The sequence below is a fragment of the Leopardus geoffroyi genome, chromosome A3 (genome assembly GCF_018350155.1).
Source record: "Leopardus geoffroyi isolate Oge1 chromosome A3, O.geoffroyi_Oge1_pat1.0, whole genome shotgun sequence".
In the NCBI taxonomy this organism is placed as follows: domain Eukaryota; kingdom Metazoa; phylum Chordata; class Mammalia; order Carnivora; family Felidae; genus Leopardus; species Leopardus geoffroyi.
Window position 1 is genome coordinate 28,817,572 of NC_059336.1, and position 27,927 is coordinate 28,845,498.

A 27,927-nucleotide genomic window follows, 5' to 3' on the forward strand; every position below is an offset into this window, starting at 1 on the left:
GCTTGCTCCCCGCCAGCGGCGCCCGCGGCCCCGCCGCCCCCAGCGGGCCCGAGGAGGGCGCGCGGCTGCGGGGGGCCGGGGCGCACGCTGCATTCGGCAAACCAGGCCCTTCAGCAAGCGCGCAGCTCTTGTTTGCGTGCACAGGCCTTTGTTCGCGCACCGGGACGGAGACCTCTTTTCCTCGGTCGCTTCGGTCGCGTCTTGAAACACACACGCGCCAGGAACAGAAACGCCGCGCTGCGGCAACCCGCGCTCAGAGCGCGTCTCTGTGCCCGCCCGGCGGGCGGCGGGCGGCGGGGCTGGTCCCTGCGGCCCTTCGCTCCCAGGCGCTACACCCCTGCCTCAGTTTCCCCATCTGCACTGGGAGGTGGCGTGCATCAGGGCCCAGCCGCCGGCTGGAATTCGGTCTTTGCGAGCGCCGCGCGCGGGAGGCGGCGGGGAGCGGGGCAGACAGGGCTGCCTGTGGGTCGTCTGTGTTTCCAAGACCGTAAACAAGTAAAGGAGAAAACAGACAAGATCATTTGAAATAACACCAAGTGGTAACATAATAGAAGCACAGGTAAGTGTACAGCCTGTGCCAGGCTCCCTTCTGAATGCTGTCGTGTCTGTGTCGGCCCCAAGCTCACAGCAAACCTGAGGGAGAGCATGATCCCCTTTCACAGATGGGAAAATGGAGGCTGAATCGCCTGTTGGAGGGAAATGAGAAGTTGAAGCAGTTGAACGATTTCCCCATTTCCTCGAGCGTCCAGTACGTGGTGGGGACCAGATTCGGACTGCAGGTGACAGCTGGGCTCCAAGTGTGGCCGCGTAATCACTCGCACTGTGGCTGTGCAAGGAGGGATGATGACTTCAGAAAGAGAGTGCTGAGGCTAGAGGAGGGCTCTTCCCACAGGGAGGACGGGGAGCGTAAGTTGGTCACTTAGCTCTTCAACCCGCCCCCTAGCCTTCTGATCTCCTGGCCTCTAAGAGATTGCTGGTGACATTCACCAGCCCTTGGTCTCCGACCAAGGTATCAGATCAGCTAAGTCCTCATTTTATAGACAAGGTGACACTGAGGCCCAGACTGAAGGAATGGGTCAGGTGGCTTGTTACCAGTTTCATTCGCTGATGAGCCCCACCAGCATAGGCCTGACCTGGCCCTTAGATCCAGGCAAGGGGGACCCTACCCTTGTCCTCACGCATTAAAGGGCCTCTCTCTGGCCCTCCTCCAGCTGTGTATGACCCCCCCCAGGGCCAAGGGGAGATAGCCACCCAAGCCTTTATCTCTTTTCTAGACATACTCTGGGTTCCCAGGATTCCTGAAATCCCAAGGTTCCAAGCTGGCTTCCAGGGCCTGTGCAAGCCTCTTGCTGGTATGTTCTCTGGAGGCAGAACACTAGGCCTGGGGGGTAGGCAAAGCGCAGTGTGGAGCTTGGGGGTGGAGGGAGCTCGTAAAGGCATGGGATGTCTACACACATGCATGTGGGGTCTGCACAGCACGGCCTGGGGCTGGGGATGACAAGGGAAGGGGCCAGCCCTCCCCACTGCCACCATTCTGCACGTCTGGGGGGTCTGAGGTTTCCAAACTGAACCTGGCCTTCCAGGTTGTTGTGAGGTTACTTACATTCATCGAGGAGAAGGATAGAACATGTTAAAAACAATATATTAGCTTGATGTAGAATGTTTAAACATTTAGATTTGGGGGGATGGTGGGGAGCCCAGACCCCACCAATATCAGGAGTGGGTCTGGCCTAGCACATAGGAGATATTCAGCATTTATCAGCCAGATGGATTAATCTCATTTAATTTAATCCTCACACAGACTCTACAAGGGAAGTAGGCATCGTCTGTTTTTTTATTGATGAGGAAACAAAGCTCAGAGAGATTCAGTGGCTGGTCCGATTTTTCACATTAGAAAGTAGCAGAGTTGAGCCTCCAGTCCCAACATATCTGATTCCAAAACCCATTGCAGTTGGCCCCCTGACAAGTTCGTATCCGATTACGGACACATGAAATGTATCATAACGACTTGGGCACGCCCCATGGTCTTTTTGGATACGCACTGTTTGTATTACATGCAAAAGGAGGTAACAGGGCAGGCGTGAATGCTCCAATGAATAATTGTGGGGAAACTGAGGCCACGAGCCACGACCCAAGGTATCATCAAAGCTTAAACAAACAGAGTCTACTTTTCGTGTAGGACAAAATATCCAGAGGCAGCCAGGCCTCCAGATGGTGTAATTGTTACAGCATCCTCAACAAATACCTTCTATCTCATGGTCTGTTCTGGTTATGTATTGGTACCCAACAGACACTCCCCAAACAATAATCATGTTTATTATTTTCTACAATTTTGAGGGTCTGAAATTCGGCCAGGGCTCAGCTGGGCAGTCCTTCTGATCCATGGGCGTTGACTAGTCACTTGGCCGCGTTCAGCTGATGATTGGTTTCATCTGGAGGATCAAGATGGTTTGGGAAGACCGCAGTGCTGAGCTCAGCCGGGTCCCTAATTCCTTTCCATGAGGTCTTAGGGCTTCTCCAGGGGGGTCTCTCCAGCAGAGTGGCTTGACCTTTTCCTTGGCAGCCATGGATCCAAGAGACCATGGCAGAATCTGCCGGTTTCCTTAAGGGCAAAGTCCAAAATTGGCAGAGCATCATTTCCACTGTATTCTGTTGGTCCAATAAGTCACAGGCCAGCCCAGATTTAAGAGGAGAGGAAGTCCAAAACAAACTCTTCCTCTTGAAGGAAGAAGGACCAAAGAATCAGTAGCCATCTTTAATTCATCACATAGTCCAGCATGGCTGTTTGAGAGCCAGTCGTCACATTTCAAATTCCAGCCAGCAAAGAGAAAGCGAGGAGTGAGATATCTATTCTCCTGTTTAAGACATTTTCTAGAAGCCACACAAAACATTTCTCACTGGGAAGAACTCACATGGACATACCTAGGATTCGGGAAGAAAGCAGGGAAGTGTAATCTTCATTCTGGGCTGCCACATGTCCTGCTGAAATTAGGGATTCTGCTGACAAAAGGAGAGAGTGGATATTGAGGAAAAACTAGAAATCTGTCGCACTGTTGGATTTTTTTTTGCTACCAGTAGCCAAACACATACTTAGCGGACATGTTTCAATTCCATTCTTGTCCCTCCTGCGACATCCTCCACGCTGTCACCAAAATAATCACCTTTCCTTCTTAATTATTTTTTTTTATGTTCCTAAAAGGTAAGTCTTTTAATCATTCCCATGCCAACAGCAAGTTCTGAAGTTTTTTGTGGGGGGGACCAGGGGATTTTAATGCCTAAAATAACAATAAACGCGTAGGCACTTTAACAAGCACCATATGAATATATCTTACTCTGTCCTCACAGTAACCCAATGAGAAAGGATCATATATGAGGAAAGAGAAGCCCCGAGAGGTTAAGTGGCTTGCCCCAGGCCACACAGTGAGTAGGTGCAGGGTGGAGATTCATATCCTCGTCTGTCAGATTCCAGGGATGTGCTGAGGCACCCACACATGTGCAGCCCGGGATCATTTATTGGAAATTACCCTGGAGCACGGACAAGGCCCATGCTTGGAATGTAAGTGCCAGAAGAGGTGAACACAAGCCGCGAGCCTGCAGATGCCCCCTCCTTCCTGTGATCCTTTGGCCGGGGTAGCGGGCATATTTCATTAAACTAAGCTGGCACCCGAAATTCGTGTCATTCCACTTTCTTTATACCCCGAATGAACTCCGGACCAGGAGTATGAGTAGGAGACTGTAGAACTGGCTACATTGCTAAGCAGTGGTCAGGATACAGGCCCAGTGACTTCCTGGCCTCTGTGGGCCCAGTGCAAGGAGGCGCCTTCCAGCTCTAATCCCAGGTTCTTCTCGCCTTAATTTTACCCAGTTCCAGAACATCCAGTGGCTCCCAAATTCCCTTCAGTTTTGCCCTGCAGGGCGTGGGGAGGACAGAGGAAGGGAAAGGGACAGACAAACCTGGGTTCAAATCCTGATTCCCTTTTGGTGAGTCTCAGTCTTTGCATCCGTTAAATGGGAGGAATAATCCCTGCTCTGCTGACTTACTCAGGCGTTAAGGACCACACAGGACAAGGGATAGGAACGGCCTTTGCAGATCAGAGCTGGTGACCTGTGCAGAACATACTTCAGCAGATTGCATTGTCTCTTTGGAGGGCAGGGAGAGCTGGGGTGGGGCTGGGGGCAGTTTCAGGCAGAGTGCTGCCCCTTCTGGGGGGGCTCCTACCCGCAGCCTCACGGAAGAAGTGGGCCACAGTGGGCAGTTATACATAGATGCGCCCGTCAGGAGACATGATGATTCAGAGCAATGGTTCTGAGTCAAGGGCCAGTCAAACCTGGGTTACAATCCCGGCTCTACCCCCTCACTAGCTGAGGGACCCTTGGACAACTCACATAACTCCTTTGTACCTCCATTTTCACGTCCGTCAGGTGGGATTAAAAACACAGCCTGTTGCATTGGCATTTTTGTGAAGAATTGAGTGAGAACGTGCCTTTAAAACACTTAAGGGCAGAAGAACTGTCCGACCAGTAGTAATGACAACGGTGATTACATTTTTAATTACATTTTTGAATGCAACCCTAATTAAATATGTCCTGTAGATGTTTCATTGCCTAGTTTAGTAATCCTCACCGTAACCCTAAGACGTAGTTAACGTTATTATTCTCCACTTAAAGAGGAGGAGATGGGGGCACGGTTAGGTTGAAAGCTGCCCAAGGTCACCGTAAGTGGTAGGGGCAGGGTTTGAACCTGAACCCAAACTGCCTGATCCAGAGTCCACCGTGATCCATACCTCACGCGGCTGTTACTACTATCGCCATTGCCACGGTGGCTCTTAGAATCTGTATCCACTTCCGTAAGTGCCCCAACAGCCGATTGGAGCAGGGGAAGTCACCTGACCCAAAGGCTGCCAAGAGATAGGCTAGCCAGCAGCCAATGATATAGCCTGGGACAAAAGCTCCACCCAGCACAGCTGAGGGTAGTTCGACTACACCAATCAGCATTAACCAAACCAATCGGCACCCATCCCGGCTGCCGGTTGGGGTTTGGGTCGAAGAGAGTTGGGTCAAATGCACAAAAGCTGGAAGACCAGGCCAGGTCGGATGGTGCCAAGACCGTATGAAGGCGCAGGGTTAATGAGGAAGCCCAAACCTCCGGAGAGAGGAGGGAAGAGGGAAGGCAGAAGAGGAGGTGGAGGCCCGCAGACACCTGCTGCCTAGGAGGTCGAGAGTGAGCTCTGTCCTGGGTCCTGAGCCCTGGGTCCTGAATGGTCTCCCGGCGGCTAAACCACCTTCTGCGAGGCGCGCTCAGAATTCCTGCCTTCCAATCCCTGCACGTAGTTTGACAACAGCTCCCGCGGCTCCAGTTAACTTGAGAGTTTCAGCCCTTTTCATCCTAAATGAGGCTGGATCAGCCTTCCTCTTCAACCTCAGGGTAAATGCTAATAATGGGAAGTGGCCAATGGAGAGGGGGCAGTAACCCCCTCCGTGTAAGCCCCAGGCGTGACTCTGGCCTGAGGAGGCCAGAAGACACAGCCTGGCCCGGTGTCTGGCTCATGAGAGGCCCAGGTCTGTGCTTGGTCCACTCCCCTGCCTATGATCAGGCTATCACACACCATCTGGGCGGCGGGACGCCAGGGCAGGCCGCTCCCTTGCACCCCAGGTTCATACGTCCATATGCATTTTGTGTTGCCCACGCACCTCGATTTTAACCTGTTCCAAACACGACTTCCCACCATGCCTCCCCAAAGCATCCCTCCTTGCAGGACTTCCATTTCAGGAAATGCCAAACCTCCCTGTCTAGTTGCTGAGATTAAACACCTTGGCGTCATCCTGACCCCCCCTGCTGGTCTCCTACTCCAACCTTCTTTCAGCCAACAAATCCCGTTGGCTCTACCCGGCAGACATTTCCAGAAACCGACCACCTCTGTGGTTCCAGAGACATGCTCACCTTGACCACCCCGGTCTGGGCCTCGGTCCCCTGTTCCTTGGGATGAACACAGTAGCCTTCTCCAGTTTCTGTACCCACCTTCTATAATCGTTCTGCGCTCAGCAGCCAGAGGAGTCCCATGAAAACAAAAGCCAGATCTTCCAATCCCTTTTCTCAAAACCCACCAATTACTCCCCCTCTCACTTGGGAAAAACAAAGGTCTTTACAGGCCTTCATGGTCTGCCACTCTGGCCTCACCGGTTTCCCACGGCTGCCTCCCTGGCATCACCTGCCAGCCCTGTCCCCCACTCTCCCTCTGCTCCAGCCACACAACGTGCTCGCTGTTCTTGGAAGGAATGTTCCCACCACTGGGCCTTTGCATGTGCCATTCCCTCTGCCTCGAATGCTCCTCCCTCTTGGCTCCTCCCTGACCTTCTTTGGGTCACCTTGGCAGAGAGCCCTTCCCTGGGCATCTTACTAACGATTGGCAGCCGCCCTCGTCCACTTCCCTGCTTTATTTTTTTTTCTGTAGCACAAGTGCTACATGTCACAATCCGACTTGCTGCCCGTTGTCCTTTCTGTTGACCATCCATCTCCTGCACTCGACTGTGTGAGCTGCGTGAACCCACAACTTAGAACGCGACCCCTGGCATGAAGGAGGTGCTCCATGAATCTTTGTCGGAAGAACAAAGGAGCACACAAAGTAGGACTTTCTGGAGACACCCTGGCCCAGCTGTCACCCTCCAGGTGTCCCCAGGCTACTCACTCACCTCCTTGATCCTTTTAGGGGTAAGCCCCAAGGCCCTATCCCCAAACAAGAGAACCAAGGAGACAAGTCAAGGAGGGATTAGGCTAAATGCGTGGCAATTTCTTTATGAATATAACTGTTTTTGCCTTAATACAAAAGTCCTGTGTCCCAGCTGTTGGCTCTCCTGTCAAATCACGTTCCAGCCCAAGAACTCGGCGCTGGAGTTCTGTGTTCCAGCCAAGGATCTGCTGTCACGGAATCACTGATGAGCAGCGTGGGCTTTCCAGGAGGCTCCCAGGGAAGCTGGGGCTCACCACCTGCCTGCAGCACGCACCTTAAACCCCCTCACACCGGAGGGACTCCGCGTTGCTGATTGATGAGGCTGGTATCAGGTAGTGGGGTCGTCGTACGATTCTCTGCACTTTTCCGTAGTTTGAACATTTCCCTAAGAGCAGAAACAAAAACCAGGGTGTCTTCTCCGAAGCTCCTCTTCCCGGACACATCCCCAGAGGACTTGCGATCGCCCTTCCCTCTCCACTGTCACCACCCACAACTTCTCTCTTCCCCTCCCCTCTGGTTTGACAAGAGATCAGTTCAGCTCTACTTACTAGCTGCCGCTTGGCCTACCGGAGTCATCTGAGGACACTTAGAAACCTTTGATGCCTTCTGGTTTCCCCACTTCCCAGGATTTGGAACCAAATGGTCTGATGTGGGGGCTCTGGGCACTGGGTGTAGTAAATGCTCCCCAGGCAATTCTGGAATTTTCTCAAGTTGAACAACCATCTTGTCAACCAAGGCCAATCCCCGATTTTTTTTTTTTTTTTTTTTTTTGTGCTGCGCCCAGGGGCCTCCCGTTAACAGGGGCCAGCTTTCTTGGAAGGCCGTTTAACAACACCTTTTGTTACCTGAGCCCATCCCTGGGGTCCCAGCACAAGTGACTTAAAGAGTTATTTCTTTCAAACCCAGACAATGTACTTCATTCACCACCAGGGTGCCTGGTGGATGGCGTTCTTTCCATTACCTTATGCAACATGGGTTCACTGTCATCATTTGAAAAGCACAGAAAAGCACACAGGAGCCGACCGCAGCTCCACTCTGGCCCAGTGATTCCTGAACAGAAAGGATCCATTGTCACCAAGTCAACTTTAAGGGAGCAGCTAAAAAACACATTCAAAGGGCCCTGATGATAATGAGTATGCTAATATGATTTCCATTGGGTGCCCATGTTACCTCCAAAAACACTGTCTGACCTTCCTCGTGGATTCAAAGCTTCCATTGAAGTCAACGGGGGATTTGGGTTAAAATAACATCAAAGTTTTCACTTAAATGGACGAAACTGGGGAGTTGTGCATTAAGGGTGAGTTTCACATCGGCCCTGACACTGCTGACCTTGAGGGGGAAATGCCTTCCCTGGTAGGTTGTGAGTGGAGCTTTCGGCCAAGCAGCTGTTGCCTTTGGGTGGGTCGAACCAGCAAGCGTTAAATGGGGCTCCCCTTCTCCATGACCAATGAGCTCAGGAGGCCTGGGTTCAAATCCCAGCTCTCTATTCATTAGCCAGATGACCTTAAGCAAGACAAATCACTTCTCTGGTTGAGCCTCAATGACCCCATGTGTAAAATAGCACAGAGGAAACATACTTTGCAGGATTGCTTGCGAGAATGAAGTGTCGCTCAGTGTATATTTATGAGCTGCTTCCTGGGTGCTGGGGAGCGCTGTCCGGGTGCTGGGGAGACAACTATGAGCAAAACACATGAACTCTGTTCTCACTGGAGCCCCCATTCCGGTGGGAGAGGAGAGAGATGCCAAACACAGGCCCAGAAATAATACATAAGTGGTGATAAGTGCTACGGAGAAGGAAAAGTCCCTAGGAAAGGGACAGACCCAAACTCAAATCCCAACTCACCCTTGCCGGCTGTGTAACTCTTGGGAGAGTAATTTTGTCTCCCTGACAATCTTTTTATATGTTCGGTGAGATCCATTGATCATTTCTCTACCCATTGAACAAATATTTATAGGATTCTGTCTTGAGTCAGGCATTCTTGTGCATATTGGAGAGCTGGCAAGGAATAAAACAGACAAAAATCCTTGCCCTTGGAAATTTAAACTCTAGAGGAGAGAAACAGACACAGGATATATATATATATATATATATATATATGGTAATGAAGGAAAAGGAAAAGCAAGCAAGTAAGGTAAGGGGTGGAGACTTATGGAGAAGGGTGCCTTTTATGTAGGCTGGTCAGGGAAGGACTCTATGGGGAGGCAACATTTATTGTGAGGCCTGAAGGTCTTTGGAGAATTAGCCCTGTGGGCCTCTGAAAAAACAGTGTTCCTCGGCCAGGGGAGAAAGCAAGGGCAAAGGCCCTGAGGTAGGACCAAGCATGGCTGTTGGGAGGATTAGAGAGGCAGAGACAAGGTACGTGTAAGCACCTGGCACAGCGCCTGGCTCCTGAGTTAGAGTTCAATAGATCGTGGTTACCGATTGTGCCCCTTTCGCGCAAAATGAGGGATAAGTCGCTGCTTCCCACTCACATAAACGTTCTTGGGGGTTCTGCAGATTGGTGACCTTTTCCTCCGCTTTTCTTCTCTTGTTCTCTGAGTGAGAACCAGCAAATCACCCTCCCCGGGGGCCTGCCTCTGTCTCCAGTCCGAGCCAACAGGAATGGTGGCCATGTGGCCGTGGTGCTGGGGGGGCGGGGGTGTGTGTCATGAACGATGGCCATTAAATAATAATGGCCGCATCTTGAATTTCTTTCCTCTCCGCAGCCTTACAAATTAAGCGCCCTGGAAACGCTGTGCCCGTTGCCAAGATGTGCCTCCATCTGGGGTGAAAGGCAACATCTGCTAAACAGCTGCATCTTGTTTAAGGGTTAGTACTTAATTAAATTACTCCGCTCCGGTAGGGGCAGGCGGAGCAGAGCAGGAAGTCACAGGCATGTGTCCCCACCCCTCCCCAAGCTGGCCCAGAACCCCTTTCCCGTGGTGTCCCTCCACGCACCTGGTCGTTGATCCCGCCAACCTGGACAGCCACATATTTGCAGGACACTCACTCGTGCTGCCTCCTCACCCTTCCCCGAGCTGCCCCTCCAACATCTCAGACCTTCCAACATCTCAAACACCAACATGTCCTCCACGAGGCCTTTTCCAACATCCCAGCCTCAGTGAATCACGTCCCATGAGCCCGCGGGGTACTTTGCACTGGGACATTCGTTACCGTTACATTGCAGGGTCAGGGACCTGCCGTTCTGTGAGCTCCTTGCGGTCGGAAACCACGTTTAATTCGTCCTTATAAGCTCAGCATGGTGCCTGGCTCCCCATAGACACTTAATAAGTGTTCGGTTAATAAATGGATGGATGAAGGGATGAGGAAGGGAGGGCAGAAAGAAGGGATGGGTGAACAGCTGGATCCACCTGCTACCATGTAGATCCAAGCCGCTGCCACTCCTTCCGGGGACAAACACCGCAGTCTCTTACTGGCCTTCCAGCTTCCACTCGTGACCCCCCCCCCATAGTCCACTGTACTTAGAGCACCCAGGATCTTTTAAATATGGAATTACATTACATCACTCACTGTTTAAAACCTTCCAGTAGCTTCCACGTTCCCGATCCTAGCCGACAAACCCCTGTAGGATCCAGCCCCTTCCTGCCCTTCTGATGTCATCTCATTTTCCTGTCCTCCAATTGCTTTGGGAACCAGCCAAGCTCTCTCGCCCTTTGAATCTGCTGTTCTCTCTACCTGGGACTGTTCTCCCCCCCGGCTGTGAACCTGGCATCCTATCAGTCCTCAGGTGCGGCTTTAATGCTACCTCCTCAGAGAGGCCTCTCTTGACACTCCTCGTCAAAATGTCCACCATCTTGATCCCCAAAGCCAAAGGGGCCAGAGCGAGACATCCAGAGCGTTGGCCGCTGGTACAGACCTGCCCCACCCCAGGGCCGGCCACAAACCACCCCTTCTCCCAAGGGGCTCACTCCTCCTCTCCATCAACTGATGATCCCTCATGAATGGGCTTGTCTGGAGCTGCTGCAATTAAACCATCAGAGCAACATTGGACCATTTGTTTACTATGGCACTTAGAGCTGGAATGGCTTGTTGTTTTGACGGTTTCTATTTTCAGCTCCATTTCCTGGGGGTAGCGGGGAGAGGGTAGGCAATGAATCCTGGTCTATTCAAGCAAAAAGATGCTTCAGTGAATCCTAACATTTCAGAATCACAAAATTCTAGAATCATTTTCATGGGAGGCGAGAACAGTAGAAATGTGTAATTTTAGTTAGAGGTTCTTAGAGTCGTGGAATTCTAGAATCGTACACAACGCAGATTAGTATCTTAGTGTCAAACCAGTTTAGCCTCAAAGCCTCAGAGGGACGGGCTCTCAGAGATTCTCTCGCTTTGCTGAGGTCTCTGCTCCAGTGTCGCACTCCAGAAGCCCTCCTCCGATGACCTTACCTACGAGGAGCGCCTACGCCCACACCCTGTCACTCTCCATTGTTTTACGTGGCTTCATATTTCTTCATCGCTCTACTCACCACCTGACATCCGATGTAGTTCTCTCTGCTTATTTGCTTATTGTCTGTCTCCCCCACATGTTGGATGGAGGTCAGGAACTCTGCTTTGTTCACAGCCTAGCAAGTGCTTCGAAAATAGTGGCTGACGTGCCGTAAAGATTTAAAAAGAGAGAGAGAGAGAGAGAGAGAGAGAAAAGAAAAGGAAAGTCTATCCAACAAATATTTATCGAGTGCCTACTTTGGGTTGGCCTCTCAGAGATAACCATGTCCCGGGATGGAAGGTAGGTCTGTTTGCAAGCCAAATCCTATTAGTGGTAGACACCCAGAGAGGGCACCGCGCTGAAAAGGGTTCTCAGGGCTCATCCAAGCTCCGTGGGGGAGGGCGATCGATCAGCGATGTCTGGCACGGACCCAGCAAGGGAGAGAGGCAGCTGTCTCCACGATGGGCTCTTATCTTACACTTGACAAACTAAAGTCCAGAAGCCGGTGGGAGGGCACCAGTGTGGGCCCTCCCGGGCTGGCTCCCGAACCTGAGTCTCTCTGGGGCACAGGTTGCATGCCCTCCCTCCTCATCCGGCCCTTTGGCTTTCCCTCCACCCAGGCCTTCCCGGGAGCGAGGGGCTGCTGGAGTGCCTGGCCTTGAACCCCAGCCTGGGAACCCAATTCTGGAATGCTGCCTGCACACACAAGCCGGTTATTTTTAAAAATCCAAAAAGAAAAGGAAGAAAGAGCAAACTCACTGCTTCGGTCTGTGCACCAAACCCAGCTGAGAGAATAGAGGCTTGAAAGGAACAAAGAGTTTCCTCAAACACAGCAGATCAAGGGCTTGGCTTATGTGGTAACCGGTGACCGACCACCGCGCTTTGTGACCGAGCCTTCAGAAGGCGCCGGGGCCTTGGTTCCTGCTGCAGTCTGTGGGGGAGGGGGAGCCGGGAACACCCTCCCCACCCCCACCCCACCCCAGGTCAGGCTGCTTACAATGACGGGTTCCTAGAACCCTGAGTGTCAGGGCCTCAAAGGCCCTCTCAGAGCCTGTCGTCTGCTACCCTTGGTCAGACCGGCAGACGAAGCCCTGGAGGGGCTCCAGGTCACGCAGGGAGCCGTGGGCCAGGGCACTCCCCTTCTTCCCGCGTCCCCTTTCAGGGAAGTGGAGGCCAGTTAGGTGAATCCAACTGCCCTTGCCTCTTGTACCCACCAGGGCTGCCTGGGAAAGCCTTTTCAGAATCTCTCCCAGCCACTAAAACTTCCTGTTCCCTTCCCTCCGCAGATTTCCCCTTTTGGGGTGCCTGTGGGGGAGGGGTTTTACACCTAGGTCCCCAGGGTCAGCCCTGACTGGTGAGTTCTGAGGTCTACAGAAGGATCGCAGTTGAGCCCTAGACTCCACTGGGTGACGTCTACCCCCGTTCCCGTGAGGGTAGCATTCTGGGCGCTGTGCCAAGGCCTTTACGGGCAGGTGTCTCACAGCTGGTGGCCCAACAGCCCCGCGATTGGGTATCACCGTCCCCCACTGTGCAGGTGAGAAAACCAAGGTTCCATAGACGGCATGACGTGCCCAGGGTGAGGTGGCGGTGATTGGCAGAGCCGATGCTTGAACTCAGGTCCTTCTGTTGACCTCTGCCCTCTGCCCCCATTCCCCCCGGATGTCAAAGGTCAGCAGGGCTTAACGGGAATCACGGGCCTGAGGCAGGTGCCAGAGGGCCCGGGCTGGGGACGAGGAACTTCCCTCCATCAGATGCCATCCTGCACACGAGTCACGCGTTTGTCCCCAGCACACGCTGGCCTTCAGCCTGAGGGTGGCACAGGCCCATCCGGTCTCCTTGTTCCCACCGCCCCCCCCCCCCCCCCCGCCCCGTGTGTCACCATCCGCCTGTGTCTCTCTCCCATGGTTCTTCCCTACCCACCTGTCAGTCAAGTCAGTGTCAACTCCATTCTGTGGGCCTCTGGCCTCATGGCCTCCTCCAACTCTGCCAATGTCCCGCTCCCGTGTCTCCTTTCCCCGCCCCCCACCCCGCTTACCTCTGTGTGCTGCTTTCTGCCCCCGTATTCTGTGTCCCCCCTGATCCTCCGCCCGAGCTCGTGTCTCTGTCACCAGCCTGTCTCTGTAGGGGACACATGTCTCTCCCTTTCTCCCCAGAGCGATTTCTCTCCCTCCCTGTCTCTGTCTCTCTTCTTCTCTCTGTCTCTGTCTGCTTCCATCTTTGCAGCCTTCCTCCCCTCCCCCCCTCTCCCCTCCCCTCCCGAGCCTGCGCCTTCTCTCTCACACCCTTCACGCTGACGTGTAATATTCCAGTAAAGCCCAGTTTCGCTGTAAGGGGACAAGGAGGGATTGGTCAGGGATACTCCGAAAGGTGGATCTGGGGCAGGGTCACGTAAAAGGGAACTGAGCCAGCCTTCCTTTCTTCCTCGGAAATGACTGGCTGCTTTCCTGAGAGGCAGACAAGAAAGTCCCTGAATAGGGATTTAAAGCACTAAGCTCTGATTCCTTCTTTTTAATATTTATAAAGAGAGAAAGGGGATAATTTCAGGAAGATCATTTCAAGGCGAAAACCCACATATTTTCAATAGAATTATTCCAAAAGCCCCTTTCCGGCTCATTGGAGTGTATAATTTTGTAAGTTAAAGACACGAGGCCTGGTTTCCAAGTTCCCTAAAATGACGCAGCTAAGTGAGGGCCAGAAAGGAAGTGTAAGATGAGAAGAGGGGGGATGGCGCAGAGGAGAGGGACAGGCTTGTTCCAGGGCCTGACGGGCCACACGTGGGCCAAGGGACAGCGGCAGCCCAGCGTCCTGCCTGACCCTTCTCTCCTCTGCCCGTGTTCCTCAACCAACCAAACTCAAGGTATAACCACTGTCAAATACAATTGTGCCCCCAATCCTGACACCCCTCCCACAGTCCAGACCCACAGAACAAAACTGCCCCCGGGGCAGAGGGCTCACAGGCCCAGAGCCACCACTGTCTTCCTTCCTGCATCTCTGCTGTCCTTGTCTTTCCTCTCAGCCACCCGGTGTCCTGGGCTGGCAAGCCGGGAGTCCTCCCTGGGTCCTCCCTCGCCCCTGCCACCTCTAGGTGGTTGACAAGGCTGTTGACCACCCCTTCCCTCTGGAGTCTCCTTCCATCCACACTCCCATTGACTAAGCTTGGGCCTCAGCATCCCTGGCCTAGACCACCGACCTGGCCCCGGGGTGAGGGTCAGGGCCGTGGGCCTGTGTACAGGCAGACAGAGCGGCCTTCCTGAAGCTCAGCTGTAAGGACAGTCCTCTCTTCCCCAGGAACAGTCACAGCCCCCCACCATGTCCAGAGTGCAGACAAAGCCTCCCACTTCTGCATCCATGGTCTAGCGACGATCCAACAACTTGATTTCCTCATGGTCACGCTCCCACCACAAACTTTTCACTGCAGCGTGGCCCAAATGAACCTCTCTTTCGTGTCTACCCCAAAGGAATAAGAAACGTTTCCCTATGTCCAAGCCTTGGCTGAGTCTCCTCTCTCCCCCCGGCAGGCCGCCCTGCGGTCTTCACATGTGTAGCTCCAACCCCCCCTCAAAGTTCGTCTCCAATGGCACCCACCTGTGAGGCACGGATCTAATCGCTCGTTGCCCTTCTCCGTGCAGTTTCTTTTTCTTTCTCTTTGACCCACGACATTTCACTTTGACCTTGAGATGGGCTGTGAGGCTTGAGGGCAGGTGAACTCTGGGGCTCAGACGTTTCCCCAAACCAAACCAAGCTGGATTCTGTGGTTCTGATGGGTTCCTCAAAATTGTTACCCTGCTGATAATGACTGTTGTCATTGCAAAGATCAATTACTGAGTACTTAGTACTGTGTGCTAGGTGGCTGGTGTCGACAGACACCTACTAAGTGTTTCGTACACGTGATCTCACATAGTTTGTGATGACCCAGTGTTGTGGGGACTTTTGTTACCTCGGTGGTCCACACGAGGGAACTGAGGTTGGGAGAGGGGCAGCAGCCTGTGCAACGTCACGCTGTGAGTCAGAGGATCAGGACTCTGGCGAGGCCAGCCCAACGCTGGAATCTTTGTGTTTCACCTCAGGCACACTGAGAATCCTGACATCTCGGTACCAGCAGGAACTGAGCCATGTGGTACCTGACTCAGCCCCACTAAAGAAGACCTACTCACCATGAGGCCAAAGCCACATTCCCCTCCCTTGGGCCCTTGCTTCCCCATCTTCTCGATGGTCAAGTTCCTGTTTGAAAAGCATGGACCTTTTCACTGCCACCTCCGCCACCCTCAGGGATCACAGCTTGCCCTCTTTTCCCCAGAGAAAAGCACGGCTGGGAGAGGTGGAGCCCAGAACTTCAAAAGAAGCCCACGGGAGCCAAAGCAGCATCCTTCCACTTCTTGCCCCAGCACCAGACTGGGCTTGGCTTGGCCGGGGCTCTTCCCAAGTCCACCTGTGAAAGCCCTCAGGAACGCTGCCATGGTGACTCCTGCCCAGGGCTGCCTCTTCATTTGCAGACTCTAGCTTCATTTCTCACCAGGGCATCTACACCAGCCTCCTCACTGGTCTCTCTGCTTCTACTCTAGGCCTCACCCGCACAGCAGCCTTGTCTCATTTTAAACAAACGCACAAAGTCTTTCTAGTTCTTAAAGCCCTCCGTGGGTTTCCGTTACAATTAGAGTAAAGCCCAAACTGCTCATCCTGGCCCCCCAGGCCCTGTCTTCTCTGACTCCCTGGGCTTCAGGCACATTAGCCTTCTAACAGTGCCCAGGACAAACCAGGTTCTTTCCTGCCTTGGGGCCTTTGTTCTTGCTCTTTTCCTAGTTCCTTTCTTGGATTCTTCCTTCCCCTTCTTCAGTTCAAAAATCATCCCTTTCCCAAGGCTTTTCCTCATTCCAATGATCCATAGTAGCTTCTGCCCTGCACACATTCACTCTAGCAATGCAGTTCACTTCCCTGTATTGTGCAGTTGGATATTTGGGCCGTCTCTAGTGTATTGTCCATCAGAGTCAGCAAAATGGCAAACTGGGAAGCTCTAAGCCCCCGTCCCTCTCATGGAAGCATCAAAAACAAACACAAAAATCTAGAACCTGGGCTGAACCAATATAATAGCTCTGGAAAAGAGTCAAAGGTTTACGGCAACCAGCTGACCATCCAGTCAAGAAAAGGCCACCCTCAAAACAGCGTAGAAGGTTCGTGGTAGTTACTCTAGCCCTTGTCCCCTCCCCTCCCTGGAAAAACAGTGTTCTTGGGCTGGACAAGGCAGCAGTCTAGTTCCCGACTGCCTCCCTCAAATCAGAGTTTGGGAAGCAGATCTTATTTGCAGCATTCTAACCTGATGAGTGCTTCCTGAAGGGATGGTACCTTTTTCATCCAACTTGGATCTCAGGCAGGAAGAAGCAGCAGGCATTGCTTATGAAAACTGCAGGGAGACTATAGACCCACAGATGCCTGGGTCCGTAGATGGTCTATGGTATGTGCCCTCCCATAAGATCTTGTGCCAGGCATTTTGATTGGATGTTCAATTGGTTACTATGAGCCTCTGACTGTTTTCCAGGGCCCTTATATTAGTTCAGTGCAGTTTCTAGTTTTTATTTTTGTTTTGTTTTGATGTTTCCGTGGGAGGGATGAGAGCTTGGAGCTCCTAGTCTGCCATCTTGCTGCCTATGATGATGAGCAATGGATTTGAGCTGAAGGAAGAAGACAAGACAATTGAAATTATCGAGTCTGGGGACGCCTGGGTGGGTCAGTCGGTTGAGCGTCCGACTTCGGCTCAGGTCATGATCTCGTGGTCCGTGAGTTCGAGCCCTGTGTCGGGCTCTGTGCTGACCGCTCAGAGCCTGGAGGCTGTTTTGGATTCTGTGTCTCCCTCTCTCGCTGACCCTCCCCCGTTCATGCTCTGTCTCTCTCTGTCTCAAAAATAAATAAACGTTAAAAAAAAAAAAAAGAAATTATCGAGTCTGAAGAGCGGAAAGAAAAAAAGAATGAAGAAAAGTGAACAGAGCTAGAAGACTGTGGATACCATTAAAGGAGCAATATATGGATTATGAGAGTCCCATAAGAAGAGGAGAAAAAAGGGGCAGAGAGCTTATTTGAAGAAATGATGGCCAAAACCTCCTAAATTCAATGAAGTATATGTATCTGCAAATCCAAAAGGCTGAAACAACCCCCAAGTAGAATATACGCTGATCCACACCGAGGTGCATTATAATCAAACTGTAAAAAGCCCAAACAGAAGCCAAAATCTTGAAAGCAGCACGAGAGAAGTGACTCATCACATACAAGGGATCCTCAGATACAGTTATCAGCCTATTTGCAGAAATTTTGAAGGCCAGCAGGCAGTGAAGGGATACACTTGTAGTGTTAAAAAACAAAACAAACAAAAAACCTTTCAACTAAGAGTTCTATATCAAAAAGGAAAAAAAAATCTATATTCAGCAAAGTTGTCCTTCAGAAGTGAGGTAGAAATTAAGATATTTCAAGATCAGGGATGCCTGGTGGCTCAGTGGGTTGAGCGACCGACATCAGCTCAGGTCATGATCTCACAGTTTGTGAGTTCGAGCCCTGCGTCGGGCTCTGTGCTAACAGCTGGGAGCCTGGAGCCTGCTTCGGATTCTGTGTCTCCCTCTCTCTCTGCCCCTCCCCCACTCATGCTCTGTCTGTCTCTGTCTCAGAAATCAATAAACATTTTAAAAAATTTAAAAAGAAATTTCAAGATCAACAGAAGTTGAGGGAGTTCACTACCATGAGACCTGCCCTACAAGTTTTGCTAAGGAGAGCCCCTCAGGTTGAAATAAAAAGATACTACACCTCAAAGCTGTAGAAGTAAAGACCTCTGGGAAAGGTAAATAATTGGGCAAATATAAAGCAAATATTATTATAATTTTGGTTTGTGACTCCATTTTTTATTTTCATTTTTTTGTGACTCCATTTTTAAAATTTTCTACAAGGTTTAAAAAAACACACAAATAAAACATTCTTATAAATCTCTGTGAGGGGGTATGTAATGTATAAACATGTAATTTGTGACATCAGTACCATAGCTGTATTGGAATAGAGTTTTTGTAGGCGATTGAAATTAAGTTGGTATGAACTCAATTAGATGGTTATAACTTCAGGATGTTCTACACAATCCCCATGACAACCATTAGCAGATTTATATTTTATAGGCATTTCTATAGATATCATAAATATCTATAGAATATACATAAAAGGAAATGAGAAGGGAATCGAAATGTGTCATTACAAAAAAAATCGACTGAACACAAAAAAGGAAACAATGGAGAAAATGAGGGACAAAAAGGCTATACCATACACAGAAAACAATAAAACGACAAAAGTAAGTTTTTCCTTTGCAGTGATTACTTTAAATAAAAATGGATTAAACTCTCCAATCAAAGAGCATAAATAGACAGAGTGGATTTAAAAAAAACAGGGGCGCTTGGGTGGCTCAGCAGGTTGAGCATCCAACTTCGGCCAGGTCATGATCTTGCATTCTTGGGTTCAAGTCCCACATCAGGCTCCGTGCTGACAGCTTGGAGCCTGGAGCCTTCTTCAGATTCTATGTCTCTTTCTCTCTCTATTCCTCCCCTGCTCACACTCTGTCTCTCTCTCAAAAATGAATAAGCATTAAAAAAAAATTTAATAAAAAAAATATATCCTAGGCTGTTACAAAAGACTCACATTGGATCCAAAAACCCAAATGGGTCAAAAATGAATGGATGGAAAAAGATACGCAATTCAAGTAGTAACCAAAAGAGGGCTGGGGCAGCTGTACTAATATCAGACAAAATAAACATTAGGCCAAATGCTGTTACAAGAGACAAAGAAGGACATTATATATCGATAAAAGTGTTGACTCGACAAGAGACTATAACAATAATAAACGTATATGTAGCAAACAGCAGGGCTCTAATGCGTTGCCCGTTACGCGCCCTGAATGTTGGTTCCATGCAAGCAAGAACTGGATCTGGGTTTCTCACTGCTTTACTCCAGTGCCAGGCACTGCTTTCCATTCTCACTGCTCCCTGCATGTGATCAGCAGCAAAGCAGACCAAGTAGGATCTAGGAATTGTTACCAACCCTCAGGCAGGGGTGTTGGCCACTGGCTGTCCTCAGCTCTCCCAGTTGCTTCTTCCCACCCCCACCTCAGGAGTCTAAGATTCTTCCCCCGCCCCACTCCCCACCCCCCCAACACCCACCCACCCCATCCCCCCACCCCCCGCTTATGGCCAATCGTGAAGGTGAAAAGGAAAGTGTTTAGAATCTCCCCAGCCGAGCCAGAAGCCAAGGACTTGTGCCCACACAGCAAGAAATCCATTGGAGTTCAACCAGTCTGACTGGTTTATGGTACCTATGAAGACATTGAGGCCCAGAGAGGGCAGGGGGCCAGCTGAAGGTCATACAGTGACCTAATGGCAGACCTGGTATTCAGACTCAAGTCTGCTGACTGCTCACACAGGCTCTTTCTGTAAGTTGCCCAGCGGACTGCCCCAGGAACTGCCCATAACATGGCCAGTTCTCTAAATTCTCCATTCCCTCCCCACTTTTCCTTTCACCCTTCCCTTTCTTCTCTGTTTCTGCAAGACATTCTGTACTCTCCATCCCCACAGCACACAAGGCCACTGATGGTCTTTTCTAGATGTAAGAGTTATATCACCTTATTTGACCCCCAGGATGGCCCAAGAAAGAAGTGCCTTTTTAAGCCTCGCTTTACAGATTAGATAAACAAAGCCATGCGATAGGAAGAGGTGAGCCAATGAATGTGGGGCTAGAACCTTGCCCAGCCTTTTGACGCCAGGTGTCAAGGCCGGGTCTGCTTTCTCAGATGACCTTGTAGGTATCAAGAGACTCACTTCCTAGGGAAGAAGCCTTCTAGGCACAAGGGCTCCTGGCTCCCTTTATCCTATGGATCCCCTCTTTCATCTCAGCATGACCATGGGTATGGATATTATTCTCCAAACTGGAGCATGTGGAGAGGTGGGGGCCCAGACTCCAGACTGGAGGCAAGGGCCAGGGTGTGGGGTGTGGCCAGATCGCAACAAACTCAGCACACTTGCGCATTGATAGATAACTGAGCTCAACGCTTTGCAGATGTGATCTCAAGTTCATGCCCACCAGGCCCAACAAACTCCAAGCCCTCACTCCCACTTTGCAGGGGAGGACACACGTTCGTTCAGAGGAGGAAGGAGCTTCTAGTACAAGAGTATTCGCAGCTGGTAGCTGATCTGTGGGACGTGTGCTTAACCCCTTCAGTGCCTTAGATCATGGGTCACAGGGTGTGTGAAAACCCTGGAAATGTATGGAACAGAGTCTGCGTGAGCATATGTGGATTTTCCCAGGTCACCCTGATATCTTGTGATTTCTCTTCTCAGGAGTAAGGAGCAGTGAAGGTTGGGGTTGAGGAAGCCAGGATATTTTTGCTCAGATCACTTGTCTAAGGCCTACTTCTAAAGGGGCCTGACCCACAGGGGGAAGGGGCAGAGCTGTGAGATGAGGCAGGTCTGGCCAAAGCCTGGTGGGGGAGGGATGGCTCAGAACTCAGCAGTTCCTCCCTTCGGTCAGTGGTGGGGAACCCAGGACTGTGGTCAGTGGTGGGGTTTGGAGAGGGCTGGGGGTGGGGGGAGTGGGGAGTGTTTCGGGCGGGGGGGACAGGGACCCTGCTTCATCCTTGGATTGGGGAGGGATGGGACGCCTGTGCCTTCAGGAAGACAGTGAGCAGTTGGCAGGAGGCCCTTCGTTCTGGCTGCTGGGAGTTTCTCTCACCCTGGTCACTTGATTCTCCTACTTTTCCTGTCAGTGAGGAAGCTGTTTACTCCCAGAAAGTCATTTATTCCCGATAAGATCAAGCTCATTGTTAACCAGAATTCTCACTTCCTGCCCGGGAGGAGGGAAAGGGTAAGATTCCAACACTCAGAGCCCCATAAACATTCAATGTGAGGGAGGCTTTAGAGAACACACTGTTCAACAGCCGTTGTCTTAACAATGGGGAAACTGAGGCCCCAAGAGAGAAAGAATCAGGGAAAGGGTCAGGTTGCAGCTGAGCCCTAATCCAGCCTCCTGAGATTCCCAGGCCAGGGATCACTCTGCCCCCCATCCAAGTACCCAACAATTCCACGAGCTGGCTTTGGATTTTAAGATTCAACGTGCCATCCTAAGAAAACATGCTAATGAAACATTGTGACACAATATTTTATTGTAACACTCTAATATAGTCTTATAACAGAACACTCAAATATAACATTCTGACACAGCTTAATATTCTAATTCAACATTTTAGGACAGTTCTAACCCACATTCTAATCAATGCTCCAAAGCAACACAGTACTCTAACACATAACATTACATAACGTCCTGATACAATATTACAGGACATTGTAACACAACATTCTAATCTAAGCTGCTAAGACGGTATGACATTTCTATATTATTTGAACACAATTCTAATGCAACGTTTTAGAATAACTTTCTAAGTTATTACTCTAATACCGAGGACTCTGAGATTCTAAGCCTCTGAATTCCACCGGATAAGGTGACAAGAGCCCCAGGCATGCCGATCAGTGCTCGCAGCCCCCCACATCTGGCCATGCCCAGCCTGTCTCTGATCTACAAAGGCCAGGGCACTCCCCTGCTCTGGGGGCCCCCAAGACCCAGGTCAGATGGACTCAGCTTTCGAGCCTCATGGAGGATACTTCTTGAGACATGGGGTGGGGTTCCTTGCTCTCTGGTGGCTATCTCTCCCTACCCTCCCGCCCCTAGGCCCCATGCTTCTGTGGGCTGGGCTGGGCTGGCGGGGCGGGGGGGGGGGGGGCGGGTGAGGGAAAAGGAAGAAGAGTTGGTTTTGATCCCATTGTGAGCACACTGGGACAGATGAGGACAATCCCAATATTTGGATCAGGCTATTCTTACCACCTTCTACTAGGGTTACTAGGGCCAGGGGTAAGAGAATCTGCCAAGAAACCACAGCCAGGAAGAGGAAGAGAGTCAGGACCTCAAAACAGCATTCACTCTGTCAGGCCTGGGGAATCAGGCTACTGGAGCTTACCCATCAGTAAGAGCAATAGCTTTAGAACTTTTGCTTGGCCAAGGATTCATCAGTCCAGCTAGAGTCTTACCTTGGCCACTCCCTTCCCTCAGGCTTCCCATGATTCATTCCCTCGCTGTTTTTTGGGTCTCTCCCGCTCTAGTGTCACCTCCCCAGTAGCTCTCTCTGACCAAGTTGTCTTAAACAGCAACCCCATCGTGTCTGATGAGTAGTAGGTGCTCAGTAAGTATCTGTTGAATGAACACATTTAACCGGATGTTTCCGTTAAAAATGTTTTTCCACACAGCAAACATTTGAAACAGTATGAAATGAAGAGTGAATTTCCTGCTTCCCTACGCTAAGTGGAGTCTTAAAGGCAGGGCACCATTAATCTGTCCCCCTTCCCCTCAAAAAGGACATGGCATTTCCTATAGAGACACAGCACGTGCAAAGACCTGGAGGTGTGACCTAGCATTAGTCTCTGGCTCTCGCGATATTTCTCTCTTGGCGATTCTGTTACCATCTCTCAAGCTGTCAGCCGGGGCCACTCATAACATTGCTGGTCTCCTCTCAGAATACCTCAACTCCCCAGGGGTTCAGATTCTCCAAATTTCCTTCAAGCCTCCCTTTCTTCTTCAGCCAATAGGAATGATTATCCTGCCTCCTAAGAGGGTTGGGGGGTGGCATTTTGTGCATAGAATGAGGTCATGGATGTAAAGTGATATATAAACTGAAATACTGTGCATCGTAATGACTGAGGGCCCTCTCTGTGCCAGGCATGTGCCTTATTCTTTAGAGATGCCATCGCATTGAATCTACACAATAGCTGGAGGGTGAATTACTCTTGTGCCATTTTGCAGAGGGGGAACAGAGAGGTGGGGTGAATTGCTCAAGGTCACCCGAGCTGGAGCCAAACCCAAGAAGTCTGCTCATGTCCAAAGGTTGTGGAAGCTCCAGGGCCACTGATCCCTCGAGTACCAGGTCTGTAGGATATGAGAATTCCCAATTCCATGAGTACCAGGTGGCCATGACAGAGCAGACGGTCCGGCTTCATAATTTATTTCACTCCCACCCAATTGTTTGCCAAAGGGAGGGGTGGGGGGGGTGGCTGGTGGCTAGGAGCCTGGGCTGCCCAGTCACGGGGCGGACTTGTCTGATGGCCAGCCAATCCCGGCTGCCGGAGCTGGTGTTGGAAAGGCCCTGGCCCCATCTTGCTGGGACACTCTATCTTTGTCCCTGGACACAAAAGGGGCCTTGTCTTGGCCCGGCAACGCTTATTCCACATGCTCCCGACCGCCCCAGCCCCTCTGCCTCAAGAAAGGCCCACTTTGTCGAATCAAAAGACTAACTTGTTTCTTTTTCATCTAAACGTGTTGACTGACCTGGTTGATTTATCTTGGGAAAGTGGTGGGCGAGGGAGGGGAGTGAGGTGACAGAGACCAGCAAAATCCAGAAGGCCATGCAGTCGAGCCTGACTTGGGGGTAGGCAGCCAACGTTTACCTGAGACAGAGGCGTAGTTGCATACTGAATCTGATCTCAGGGAGTCAGGACAGTCCCGCAACCTCACTGGTTGCAAAAATTCCACCATTTGCTATTCATTTATTTGACTTCAACCTTTGAAGGCAGCTAAAAATGAAAACTTCCTTTGAATGTGAGTGCTCTGCTAATTGCACCTGAGCATGAATTCATTTTCCTGAAAACAGGGGTGAGTCAGTAGCAAGAGAGAGCAAACATTAGAGAGGGGCCACGAGGAGCTGAGGAGGAGGCCTAGGAGAATGGAGGAAGGTACTACTCACAGATGATGTGGGATTAAGTGAGGAAATATACGTAGACTTTTTTTCTTTTGTAAGTTTCCCCCAAGATTAGTCCTTCTCTATCCATATCCACCAAGCCCTATTGCTTGGAGTTTTCATCCATCCATCCATCCATCCATCCATCCATCTGTCCATCCATGCATCCATGCATGCATGCATGCATCCATCCGTCCTTCCATCCATCTGTCCTATCCATCTGTCTTTCCATCCATGCACCCATGCACCCATGCATCCACCCATGCATCCACCCATGCATCCATGCATTCATCCATCCATCCATGCATGCACCCAGGCATGCATGCATGTATTCATCCATGCATCCGTCCATGCATCCATCCATCCATCCATCCATCCATCCGTCAGTCCATCTGTCCATCCATTCATCCATCCATGCATCCATCCATTCATCCATCCATCCATCCAGCCATCCATCCATCTGTCCATCCATCCATCCATCCACCCATGCATCCATCCATCCATCCATGCATGCACCCAGGCATGCATGCATGCATTCATCCATACATCTGTCCATCCATACATCTGTCCATCCATCCATCCATCCATCCATCCATTCATGCATCCATCCATTCATCCATCCATCCATCCATCCATCCATCCGTCAGTCCATCTGTCCATCCATTCATCCATCCATGCATCCATCCATTCATCCATCCATCCAGCCATCCATCCATCTGTCCATCCATCCATCCATCCATCCATCCATTCATGCACCCATCCATCCATCCATCCATCCATCTATGCATCCATCCATTCATCCATGCACGCATGTACGCATGCATCCATCCATCCAAGAAACATCTGTTAAGCATCTACTGTATGCCAGAGATTCTTTTAGGCACTGGGGCCACAATGGAGAACAAAACCCCTGCCTTCAGGAAGCATCCACTGTTGTGGGGGCTCCCACTGATCAACAAATAAGCAGATGAGCTAACAGGGTAACTGGGTAAAGCCATGTGCTATGAGGAAATAAGGCAGGGTGGCAGAGCAGAGGTTGGCTGGGGGGGGGGGGGTGGGCTGTCTGAGGGGGGATGTTTGCCCTGAGATGGGGAAGAAGGAAGGAACCAGCCATGGGGACCCTAGGGGACAAGTGTGCAAGTCAGAGGAAACAGCGTACAGGAAGGCTCTGAGGTGGGACCAACTTGGAATCTTCCAGATACACTGAGGAGGCCAACATGATTAGAACCAAGCATGTGAGTGGGAGAGTGGCAAGGAGTATAGATCCATAGGGCTCGTGGATCCTCAGTGATGCCTTGGACTTTTATTTTGAGTGAGATAGGAAACTGGAAGAGTGTGCACGTGGGTAACATGATCTAATTTTTATTTTCTAAAACGTTCCTCTGGGTGCTGTGTGAAAAATGATAGAGTCTCCTGCAGCCATTCAGGTGAGAGCTCCCAGGGGCTGGGCCTGTGGGATGGGGCAGGGGGGTGGGGGCAGTGAACAGAAGTGAAATATATTTTTTAGAGCTAGGACACAGACAATGAATGAATGAATGAATGAACCCTTGAGGTGGGAGCTAGCAAATGTAGATTCTGATTCCTATTCTGTCACTGAGAACCAGTGTGTCCCTAGGGAAGCCCCCACTGCTCTCGGGGCCCTAGTTTCCCCATTTACAAAGTGAGGGACAGGCAGCTTTGAGTTCCCGAGCCCCTGACACTCTCAGGGGCGGGGACTGTGATCCAGTTACTAATCCAGTCAGGCCTGGCTGGCCCGAGGGCAGCTGCAGAAACCTGGTGTTGATGTAGTGATTCACGCTTGGTCCTTCTGGCTGTGGGCAGAAACTGGGACAGCCGGGGGCCAGAGACTTGCCCGCAGGCTTGGAAAAGCCTGGCAGGATGCCACCACTCAGCTTGGGGGGAGGGAGCCAGGCTGCCAGCACTGGGCTTCCTGATCCCCTCTGGGGACTGATGTCGCAGCCACTGGAGCCACCAAGCGTTCCCCCTCAGCCCAAGCTTGACTCTGCCCCACCTCTGTGGGCGAACGGGAGCTGGTGGTGGGAGAACAGGACCCACTGGGTGCCCACTCAATCCCCTCTCTGCCAGGCACTGGAGGAAGTAGATGTTACTACCCCCATTTTATGGATCAAACTGAAACCCAGAAAGTCGTGGATGGCCAAGCCAAGAGTCACATGTACCTTTGACTAATTCCATGCTCGCTCTACTCTCCCTCCTAAGTCTGGAGAGAACAGGGGTGACAGAGAAGAAAAAGAGAAGCTAAATATCTTCTAATACGTATAGACACTCAAATACGCACTTTCACACTTAACCAGGGCTGAGGACTTTCAAACAAAAGCTTCTTTTTACAGTCTAAGTACAACCTTTTTGCAATGTGGATAAGCCACTTGGCCATTGTTCACAGCTCTTTGGCTGCTCATTTATTCATCTGTACGTTGGGCAAATATTTATCGAGAGCATTCTACATGCCGGGGACTACGTGGGGCTCCGAGGAGGGGCGTGCAATGATTAACGAAGAGTGATTTGGTGCCCGTGCCCACCAGCTTATGGTGGAAAGGGTGAGACAGATATGAAGAAAAAACGTTGCTGGAGACGACGGTCATGTTGCAATCATGGCTTTGAGTAAGTTACTTCCTTCTCTGAGCTTCGGTTTCCTCGTGGTAAAACAGGATGGTTGCAAAAGGGGTTGGTGGAGACACGGCCTGGCCCATGCATGATATGTGCTCATTAAACACTAACTGTGGCTGTGACCATTTGCTGGGAGCAACATAACTTCAACGGCCAACCAGTTGATAGCTGTGTTAGCGTGGTCCCCCGAGAAGCAGGTGTCAAGATTGGATTCGACAGGCAAGAGATTCTGAGAGAGAGCGAGAACAGGAGAAAACAGGCAGAGGCTTCTGCCATTGTAATGATGCAAGTCTGGCAGTTGGGGGTGGCAAGTGGGGGAGAAGGTCGATTGGATACGGAGAGTCCCAGACCATAGCCCCGTTCCAAGAAAGGCTCGACCGTGCTGATGGGGAGTCCTTGAGCCAAAGTCGGCGTTGGGGGAATGCTGCGTCTCTCCAGGATGGCCTTGTCTTGGGAACCCCCCCCCCATCACGCACAGTCAGGGGCTAAGAGTAGCCCACGGGAAGTGGGGGCTCAGCTGGGGCAAGATGGCTGGGGCTGTCGGTCAAACGTGCTCCCTGGAGCACGAGAGCTGAGTGGCACATCTCCCCGGCTGCCGCAGAAACCATGCTCGGCCCTGGACCCAGAGAGTCCCCAAAACCTACCCCAGCGAGTTCGCGTGGCAGCATTGTGTGCCCTCAGTGAGACAAGTTCACCGGCTAGGGGAACGATGGGGAGGGGACTTGGCCAATGTCAGAAGACACACACACCCTGGAGAAGTTTTGAATTGTGCAAGATGGAAAAAATCGTGGGAACCAGACCAAAGGAGGGCTCACTGGGACCAGACACTGCTGCCTTTAGGAAGGGGAAGTTGGGACCACTCTTGCAACAGCAAGGCAAATCCAAAAATATACCAAAGAGACAGCTGCTGAGCGCCCTTGCTGTTTAGGGGAAGTGAACTCCGGTGAGGGGGTCCATCTCTGTGGAAGAGAGGTTGCTGGAGTGCCTGGGTCCCACCCAGTTGGCAGGGTCTGGGGTTTCTATGGAAACCTCCCTGCCCAGTTGGGAAGGGACCTTTCACTCATCTGGTCCGACCCTCTTATTGTAAAGATAGAGAAACTGAGAACCAAATGGGGGCCGGAGCTGGACAAAGTCCCCTAAGAGTTACAAGCTGCTGAGCTGAGTCTTGAGCCAGGATTCCTGACTCCCAGAGCAGGGCTGAGTCCCCCACAGCCAGCCCGGCCAGCACGGACCAAGGGTCTGCTATGGGAAGAGGGAGGGAGGCAGAGGGGGCAGGGCAGACGCCCAGAGAGGGAGACAGAGGGCCTTGGAGAGGGGACAGGATGACATCTGGAAAAGGATGTGGAGACTCGGCAAGGAG

General features: G+C 51.2%; 2 long non-coding RNA genes across 3 annotated transcripts; one reads left to right on the plus strand and one right to left on the minus strand.

The window, feature by feature from the left end:
• Positions 1-13: 13 nt before the first annotated feature.
• LOC123580401 lies at positions 14-3,665 on the plus strand. Its single transcript, XR_006703286.1, has 4 exons — positions 14-559; positions 663-779; positions 1,275-1,352; positions 3,346-3,665. It is a non-coding gene; the product is annotated as an uncharacterized LOC123580401 (long non-coding RNA).
• On the minus strand, positions 1,817-27,632 carry LOC123580399. 2 transcript variants are annotated; one of them, XR_006703284.1, is made up of 5 exons: positions 27,212-27,632; positions 7,690-7,778; positions 7,003-7,113; positions 2,923-2,997; positions 1,817-2,781 (listed from the first exon to the last, which is right to left on the minus strand). It is a non-coding gene; the product is annotated as an uncharacterized LOC123580399 (long non-coding RNA). The 2 variants fall into 2 exon arrangements; XR_006703283.1 differs by lacking the exon at positions 27,212-27,632 and adding an exon at positions 8,306-8,764.
• Between the last annotated feature and the right edge of the window lie 295 nt (positions 27,633-27,927).